A 9,097-nucleotide genomic window follows, 5' to 3' on the forward strand; every position below is an offset into this window, starting at 1 on the left:
AAGCCTCACTGTTCTCATGTGTAAGATAGGGGTGTCTCTACTTTGCGCACATGGTTGTTGGATTGTGTATGTAACATCGTTAGCACTGGGGGGCCTGAAAGATGGAACTCTGGGCATGTGTGGTCCCCTGATGCTCCACGTTGGAGTGGTGCTAGTGAAGAATTACAGGTTTGTCCTGACCTGGAGGCAGCCAGGGTGTGACAGGCAGAGCCCATGACTTGGGTTCGAGGATAGCCCTGATGCTCATCGGCTGTGGCCAATTCCTCCTCTCCTCTAAAATTCAATTTTCTAATCTCTAAGTGGAAAGCTTTTCCTGTACCTGAGATGATGGTGATGAAATTGCTTCATAAACAGTAAAATATGCCAGTGTTATCTCTTCTCATTAGCCCACACTGGTATGTAGCCAAATCCTCCTGAGACCTTGGACAAGTCCTTAAACTTCTCTGGGTGTATCAGTCGAGGTCCCAGCAGGAAACAGATGGCACGTCCAAACTGGGTGATTTGACTCGAGTGTAATAACGCAGGTACTTGCAACAATGTGAGCACAAAATGGATAGTGCGCTATCTCAGGGCTAGTTACTGCGAGGAGCCCTTAGTACACCTAGGGCTTGAAGGAACGAGGGAGAAGCAGTCACTTGGACCATCCACAGGAGCTGTGGCCTTCAGAGGAGGAATGCAGCCTGTGCAGATGCTCTGGCAGGGAGCAACAGGAGAAAAGAATACCCTTATGTTGCTCTCCTCTGCCTTCCGATCTGCTGTGGGTGCTTCCCTCTGGCCTGATCAAACTGGAAACCAGAGAGTAAGGAAACCCACCGAGGCAGTCCGCACAGGCCTGCCTCCCAAGACACAGCGCAGGGCAGGAAAGGGTAGAGAGCAGGTCTTGGAGGGGCATTTGGCAGAAATCCAGCACACTGGGCTTGAGTGTCTTCTACAGTTAAAGGGTGGCATTAAATGAAACGATGTCTCCTTTGGAGCTCCCTCTCTGACAGAGTCTCAGCACTTTCCCCAAGCTCCAGACCAGAGCCCAGAAGGTTTAGACCCAGAACGGAATCCAACCCTCTCCCGGGGAGATCTTTAGCCTTTCCAATGAATCAAGCGCAAGGACATCCTTTTTTGGCAGTCCCTAAGTTAAATGACCGCCTTTGAGTCCCATACTCAAAGCAGTGGGCAAGCCAGCCAGAGAGGGAGTCATTATTTGGACTGACTATGTTTTAGTATTTATTTTTCCTTTTAACCAGAGCGAGCCAGGTGCATAACTCAAACGCTAAACAGATGCCCTTCTGCTTTCATTCACTGGAAGAAATAGAATGCAGTATAGAAGTCTCTTTAGGCCTTATCTTTAGAAATAATAAATTGCATGCAAGCGAACACCCTGGAGCAATCTATTTTTTTTCCAGCACCTTCTAGCTGACAGTCAATGTGGCTCCCACGGGAGATATCAAAGAGCTGAGTAATCTTGAGGAGACAATAGTTCCCAAGTCCCCTTTTTTCACTCCATCCCATTCCAGATGGGTGACATAAATCAAGTGCCCATAAGAGAGCTTCTCAGGCGATCTGGGACAATAGTTAAAACTGTAGGCTCTAGAATCGATAAAGCCCAGGATTCAAGTTCTTGCTCCGTCACTTACTAGCTGTCTTCGTGACCTTGGATGAGTGACCTAAGCTTCAATTTCCTCATCTGTCAAATGAGCTTAATAATAATGCTTTATCTGCCTCATAGGGTCATTCCAAGAATTGAACGAAATAGTACAAACACTTAGCACATAGGAAACATTCAATAAATGGTAGTGGAGGGAAACTGGGGAGCTGCTGACAGATATATGACACTAGATCCATAACAGTGCCTCTCCCCCGGCCACAGCACTTCCCCTATGCTCCTTCTATGGCCCTCATCACTTTCCCATGCATTTTAGCCATCCCCATCCCACCCCTGCTCTAAACATATCACTCGCAATGCTTGTCATACCCACAGCCCTTTGCTGTGGTTTGTTCTCCATAGTATTATAAATCAGGAGTAGCTTTTAGCTCTTAAAGCAAATCATCATCATAAAATACCGTGTATTAGTTATTCCAGCATTATAAAATTCAGGGCAGGGAAAGGCCATCCCAATTCTGTAATGCAGATGGCACTAGAATCTTAACCATAAAAGTTAATGGGTGTCTCAGTTGGTTAAGCATCCAACTCTGCTCAGGTCATGATCTCAGGGTCTTGGGTTCGAGCCCTGGGTTGAGCTCCACACTCAGTGGGGAGTCTGCTTGAGATTCTCCCCCTCTCCCTCTGACCCTTCCCCCACCTCTAAAATAAATAAACAAATCTTTAAAAAAAAGAGTTACCTGAAGCCTATCAACAAGCTGTGAAACACAAATACTACCTGTTTAAGGGCTACCTGCAAACACAAAGCATACTCAGGGGAAAAAAAAAGAAGGGAGAAAGGAAAGGAGGGAGGTTTTAAACATATGTACCTTTTATTTTTTAAATATTTTTACTCATTTTACTTTGTACTTAGTTGTCTTTGATTTAGGAGAAACCGGCAAAGGATTTTCCTATGAGATCATGAGGTCAGGACCACAACCCCAGAAAGAAGCTCTATTCGTCCCCATTTTATGGTTGAGGAAACTATAGTTCAGAGAGGGTGAGTGATTTACTCAGAGTCACACAGCCAGTTAAGAGAAAAAGTTCAAATCTCAACAAACAGATATGTATGTTTTTATGCCACTCCCTTCGAAAGTACTTGCACTGTTTATACATAGCTCCTGAAGTTGCTAATGGCACAGACTGTGAGTCAACACCGCAGACTTGCTCAATGTCAGAAAACGTCATCACGAGCCATTTGCATTGTGGCATTGTGCCTAAAGAAAATTTATCTAATCTGTTGTCTAATCTCTTCCATCCACCTTTTATGGTGATAAACTAGTGGCCTAGAGGAGCCAGCCATGAACGTGAGGTGTGGCGCTCTTCCAGCCTTGATTCGCATGTTGCACCCTCCCTCCTTCGTCTAAAATCTTGACTCTGTGGTCTTATGTGTCCACACCCTCCTGTTTCCAGCCCCACTGCAGTTGCTCTAGTTCAGGTCTTCAGATTACTGCGTAAGCTCCCCATGATCTCCCCATGTGCAGCCTCTCTCTGTTCCAATCTATTTTGCACCCATTTACAGGTTAATTCATCTGCGGCACCACTCATCACAGCACTTAAAAACTTTCAGTAGCTTCCTATTGCCTATAGAAAGGCTATAGAAAGCCTCTTATCCCTCATTCAAGACCTTCAATGATCTCTTTCTAATCTGTCTTTCCAATATTAACATCCTTGTTCCAGTGCTCCCAGCAAATTATATTTTTCACTAATGCCCTCAACTCCCCATATTTTCCAAAAATGATGCAACCAGAGCCCAGTTTCTTTCTCTCTCTCTCTCTCTCTCACTCTCTCTCTCCCTCCCTCCCAGCTCTACTTCCTCAAAGAGGGTTCCGTTCTCAAAAGTGTCTCTCCTTGTGTCTGAAGATAACTGGCAATGACTTTGAAGGCCACATGCTTCCATGTTCAAATTCAGCAGAGAAGAGGAACCTCCGCTTCCTGGTAGATCTCACTGTCCCTGACTAGCTTGACTTTTGTCATACACCATCCTTGAATCAATGCTTGTGGCCAGGGGATGGGATGGGTTCGTTGGAGGAACTCCCTGTATTTCCCGGTCATGAGGTTTGGGTAAGACTGACCCTCACCTTCAAGTTCAGGTATGAGCCCTAATTGACCTAGGGTAATAGACACTCTGGAGGCCTTTTCTTTCATGAAGCCTTTCCTTTACTCCCCTGGCTAGAAAGCAAGTTCTTTCTCATTTGAACTTACAAAGCTCTTTAACAGCATTTTTTCTGTTGCTATTACCACTGTCTACCTTGCATTAAAGCTCTCCGTCTTATCTCTGCGTCCTGAATGCACATCACACCCACAATCTCCTATGAGAAATGGCTCTGTCCACAGTCCTTCGCTAAGCAGCCACCTCTGAGTTACTTTATGTGATCATAGATCATATCCACCCTGTCTCCCTGCTGACCATGCTGATTAGACCTGAGGTGGGCAGGCAACCATAAGCGGCCTACAGCTTCTAGAGTGTCTAAAACAAACAGTTCTACCCAGAGACCTCAGTGATTAGCTTTGAAGACCATGAGAGACCTGCCACAATGAGTAGGCAGGAGCCACAAGGCAAGGCAATGACACAGAGGGTAGAGAATAAATGCTATTATCCTCAGGGATAAGAAAGCTTAAGACTCAGAGAAGCCAAGTAACCTGCCTAACAGGTAGCCTAATCCTAAAGCCAACTCTCCCAACCAGTATACCATACTCTCAAAATGCTCCCCAAAGCAACTGCATTACATTCAATGCAGACAAATCCTTATTATACAAGCTAATGGAGGGAAATGTTACTAGGGAATGAACAAAAGGATCATTGGTCATTGGTGGTGGCTCCTTTCCCTGGGACAGTCTGGTCACCCACGCCTCTCTTCCTGCCCACGAGTCTTTTGGTCACTCCTTTCAAGATTGCCTCTGAACATTTCCCCCACATCAAACCCTGATCTGAAATGGTTTTCATCTACTGTCAGCCAAGAGAGGTCTCATTGACCCTGAACATGACGAGCAGAATGCCAAGCCCTGGAGGAAGGCCACTGCAGCAGATTCTTGTGGGGGAGGCCACCCAGCCTACAACAACCCCCATCTCTTAGAAGTTTCCTCCACTGCCACCCAAGAATGGGTGCGAGCAGCACTGTGCTAGGTACCTTCATTCCCACGGACTCGTCTTACTCTCACGACAACCTTGAGATGCACAATTGAGAGTAAGTCAACCATGCAAGGCCACCGTTCTCTAACATGCTGTCATCACGATTTTAACTCAGGTCTGGCTGGCTCCAAAGCCCTTGTTCTTTCCACTGTTCAATGCTGCCTCCAAAATGGAAAGACAAATGAGACTATTGCATTTGACTTAGGATACAACATAACTAAGGTTTTGGCTTCATTTTCTTTTTATTGGCATAGGTTGTACTCATAATAGACTGTTATCTTTAGCCTTTCTTTGGGCAATGACACATCTGTAAAACACCAAACAAACCCTTGACTTGTTTAACAAGCTGGTATTGTGAGTCTGGAGAGTCTGTGCACATGGTCACATTCAACCATGGGATCGGTATTAAAACAAGTGACTGTCCCAGGGATACTCCGTTAGATGGCTTAAGATTCTCTTGCGATGAGGATATTACTGATGAGAAATTTTTAAAGGCCTGAGGGAAAACCTTCCCTCAATTATGGAACACTTCCAATATATCTGAGCAGAGTTGGAAATGTGTATGTAATATCCTGACGGGAGTCTTTTCTGCAAGTCCAAAGCTGTTTAGGCAAGTTGCTCCAGAAACACTCCCCAAATGTAGCTAAATTCCAAAAATTAAGTGGCTCATGTTCTATTTTCAAATCACTGTTTCACTGTGAGCTTCTGCTCCAGTCTATCCAAATTACACCACACTTCTTTGAAAGAAGGGAATATTTTATCTATTTCATTTATAAAGTCAATAAATTTATTCTGAGCACCAATAGGTGGCAGGTGCTAGTGATTCGATGGTGAATAAGCACCATCTCTTCCATTAAGGAGCTTCAGTGTTTAACTCACACGGTGTCCCTGCAATTCCATTATAGTACTAATGAGAGCTTCTTTCTGTTGATGCATTACAGTTCATTTGAGTGTCATGATCATCCTGGAGTAGGCAGAGCAGGTTTAACCATCTCCATATTACAAACAAGGAGCCTGAGATGAGAAAAGTTATGTGTTTTCTCCAAAGTCCCACAACTTGTAAATAAGAGATCTGAGAGTCAAGCCCACTTAATCAGGGAGTCCCACTTATGGAGTCAACAATGCTCTCTGATCATATTTGAGACTTGATATTTCTTGAAGATGCACAGATTTCTGTTTGTGGTACTCCAGAGTAAGGGCTAGCACACTATGGCCTGTGGGTCACATATGCTGCCATCTGCATATATTTGTTATAAATAAAAGTTTATTGGAAATAACATACTATCGGAACACAGCCACACTCATTCACTTGCAAATTAACTATGCAAATTAACTATGATGGCTTTTGCGCTACAACCGCAGAGCTGAGTGGTTGCAATGGAGACTGTGAGGCCCAAAAAGCCTAAAATACTATTTCTGGCCATTTTAGAAGATGTTCGCTGACTGTTGGTCCATAACATGAATTTAACTTGTCTTCCCCTTGATCGCTGTCTTTGGCGAGGGTCATGGATCAGTCTGAGACCAGGGGGTACAACGGAGGCTCTTAAAGATCACAGTTCCATAAACTCCACCTTTCACAGGGCTTTTCTCCTTCTGTCTGACCTCAGATACTGCCTTCCTTCTCAGTTCCAGGGGGAGGACCAAGCAAATTTGCATATTTGAATGGTCAAGGCTTCCAGTCGCCCAGCTCACGCTTCTCCGCCCAACGCACCCTTTGTGATACCTTCACAGCAATTTGATTCCATCAGTGAGTCTCTATCCCAGACACCCTCTGCTCTCACTAACTCAACAAGCAGGCCCTACATTCTGTCTTTGATGCCAGGCAAGCCTAGTATGATTTTGGGGTGGAGATGGGAGGCATTTAATTCAATGTGTCGATTAAATTCACTTTGACAAAGACCTCACACTCAGACTTTTGGCATCATCTACAAAAGAACTTACACCTGGAGTCACTGTGCCATGCTGGAGGATCGCAGCTAATACTGGACCATGTCACACAGAGTCTACTTTGAATTAATATTGCTTTAGAATTCCATCATAATTTGTGAATAACATTATAAATCTAATTTTCTTTTCTGGGGGTAAAAATATTCATTTGTTGGGTGCCTGGGTGGCTCAGTCATTAAGCGTCTGCCTCCAGCTCAGGTCATGATCCCAGGGTCCTGGGATCGAGCCTTGCATCAGGTTCCCTGCTCCGCAGGAAGCCTGCTTCTCCCTCTCCCACTCCCCCTGCTTGTGTTCCCTCTCTTGCTGTGTCTCTCTCTCTGTCAAATAAATAAAATCTTTTTAAAAAAATATTCATTTGTTAAATCCAAACATTTTAAATATGCCCCATTTGTATCACACTGCTTTAGGTCTTCTCTATATTTCCATTTATCAAGAAGTACAAAAAAAACCTCAAAAGAATTCTGAGCTTCTTTTGACTTTCAGAGGCCCCAGTGCCTCAGTCAGATAATTCTAGTCAATAAAGGTGCGCCAAAAGCGGGCGCTGGTCTTTCCTAACAACATCCCTGAGTTTGGCCACGGTTAGGTGTGTTTTACTTCCTACTATCCTGTCCCACATTATGTGTACATCTCAGGATCCATGGAGGCCAATGAGGAGGAACTCCTGCAATTTTCCCCTCTTCTGCAATCTCTCCTGCAAAAGGGGAGAAAGATCAGCCCAGAGAAGAGCTTTTTTTACTTTATTTTTTTTTAAGATTTTATTTATTTATTTGACAGAGAGAGAGACAGTGAGAGAGGGAACACAAGTAGGGGGAGTGGGAAAGGGAGAAGCAGGCTTCCCACTGAGCAGGGAACCTGATGCGGGGCTCGATCCCAGGACCCTGAGATCATGACCTGAGCTGAAGGCAGTCGCTTAACCAACTGAGCCACCCAGGTGCCCCGAGAAGAGCTTATTTTAAAATCTTAGACATGGGGGGAGTGCCTGGCTAGCTCAGTTGGTGGAGTATGTGACTCTTGATCTTGGGGTTCTGAGTTTGAGCCCACACTGGGTGAACAGATTACATAAAAATAAAATAAAATCTAAAAATCAAACAAACAAAAACCATAGACATGGGGCAACCCCAGTACTCTCTACTGCATCAGTAGAACCAAAATGCAGGCTTCCTCGCACACAGCCATAACCCAGTACTGCACACACTCAAATGTCATTAGAGAATGAGCAACCAGCAGAATCGTCTGCCTATCCCCTATTTAACTTGTCCCAGTGCTGCCTACAATGCTGAACTTAACATATATGTGTATGTTTTCATATGTAGACACACATAGAATATATACACCTATTCACACACATATAATGAATTAACACTGATTTCTGAAATTTTGCTTCCAATTTCAGGTGATAGGGATGAAAGTTACTGCATCTCTACATGATCTGGAAAGACTCAGAGTCTAAAGGGGTTGGGTGTTTGTTCATTTAATAAGCCTTTATTAAGATGTCTAGACGCCCAGTTCCTTTGAGCAGTGAATAACGTGCTCAGCTACGTATGACAACCTTAGATTCAGGAAACTCAAAGATGCCCTTGAGGAGCCCATCTGGTCAGGGAAAGAATAGGGAAACACATATGATATTGTAACAGTGACCTCATAAAGTGATGTTCAAATATTATGAGAGGGAGAAGTGATCAAGGATAAGGAGGCATGAAAACATGGGGCCAGTTTAGGGAACACTGAATATGTTTGGGCAGAAGGGAGAAGGAGCTTTATTGTTCTGCACAGTGGTTCCCAAGCCTAGAGGGTCATCCAAATCCCTTGAAGAGCACTTAATTATTCAGCCATTTAAAAAATGAGGAAATCAGGGCCCCTGGGTGGCACAGTTGATTGGGCACCTGACTCTTGGTTTCAGCTCAGATTGTGATCTCGGAGTCGTGAGATGGAACCTCACGTGTGGCTCTGAGATCAGCACAGAGTCTGCATGAGATTCTCTTTCCCTCATTCTCTCTCTCTCTTTCCCTCTAAATAAATAAATTTATAGGGGCACCTGGGTTGCTCAGTCGGTTAAGCATCTGCCTTCAGCTCAGGTCATGATCTCAGGGTCCTGGGATTGAGCCCCACAATGGCTCCTTGCTCAGCCGGGAGCCTGCTTCTCCCTCTCCCTCTGCTACTCACCCTGCTTGTGCTTGCTCTCTCTCTCAAATAAATAAATAAATAAAATCTTTAAAAGTAAACAATTTTTTTTTTGAAATGAGGAAATCATGTCACTTGCAACAACATGGGCATTATGGTAAGTGAAATAAGTCAGACCAAGAAAAACAAATACTGAATGATCTCACTTACATGTGGAACATAAAGAAAAGAAAAAACGAAACTCATAGAAAAAGAAATCAGAT

Source organism: Leptonychotes weddellii, chromosome 11 (genome assembly GCF_054177405.1).
Source record: "Leptonychotes weddellii isolate Sample4059 chromosome 11, ASM5417740v2, whole genome shotgun sequence".
Taxonomy (NCBI): domain Eukaryota; kingdom Metazoa; phylum Chordata; class Mammalia; order Carnivora; family Phocidae; genus Leptonychotes; species Leptonychotes weddellii.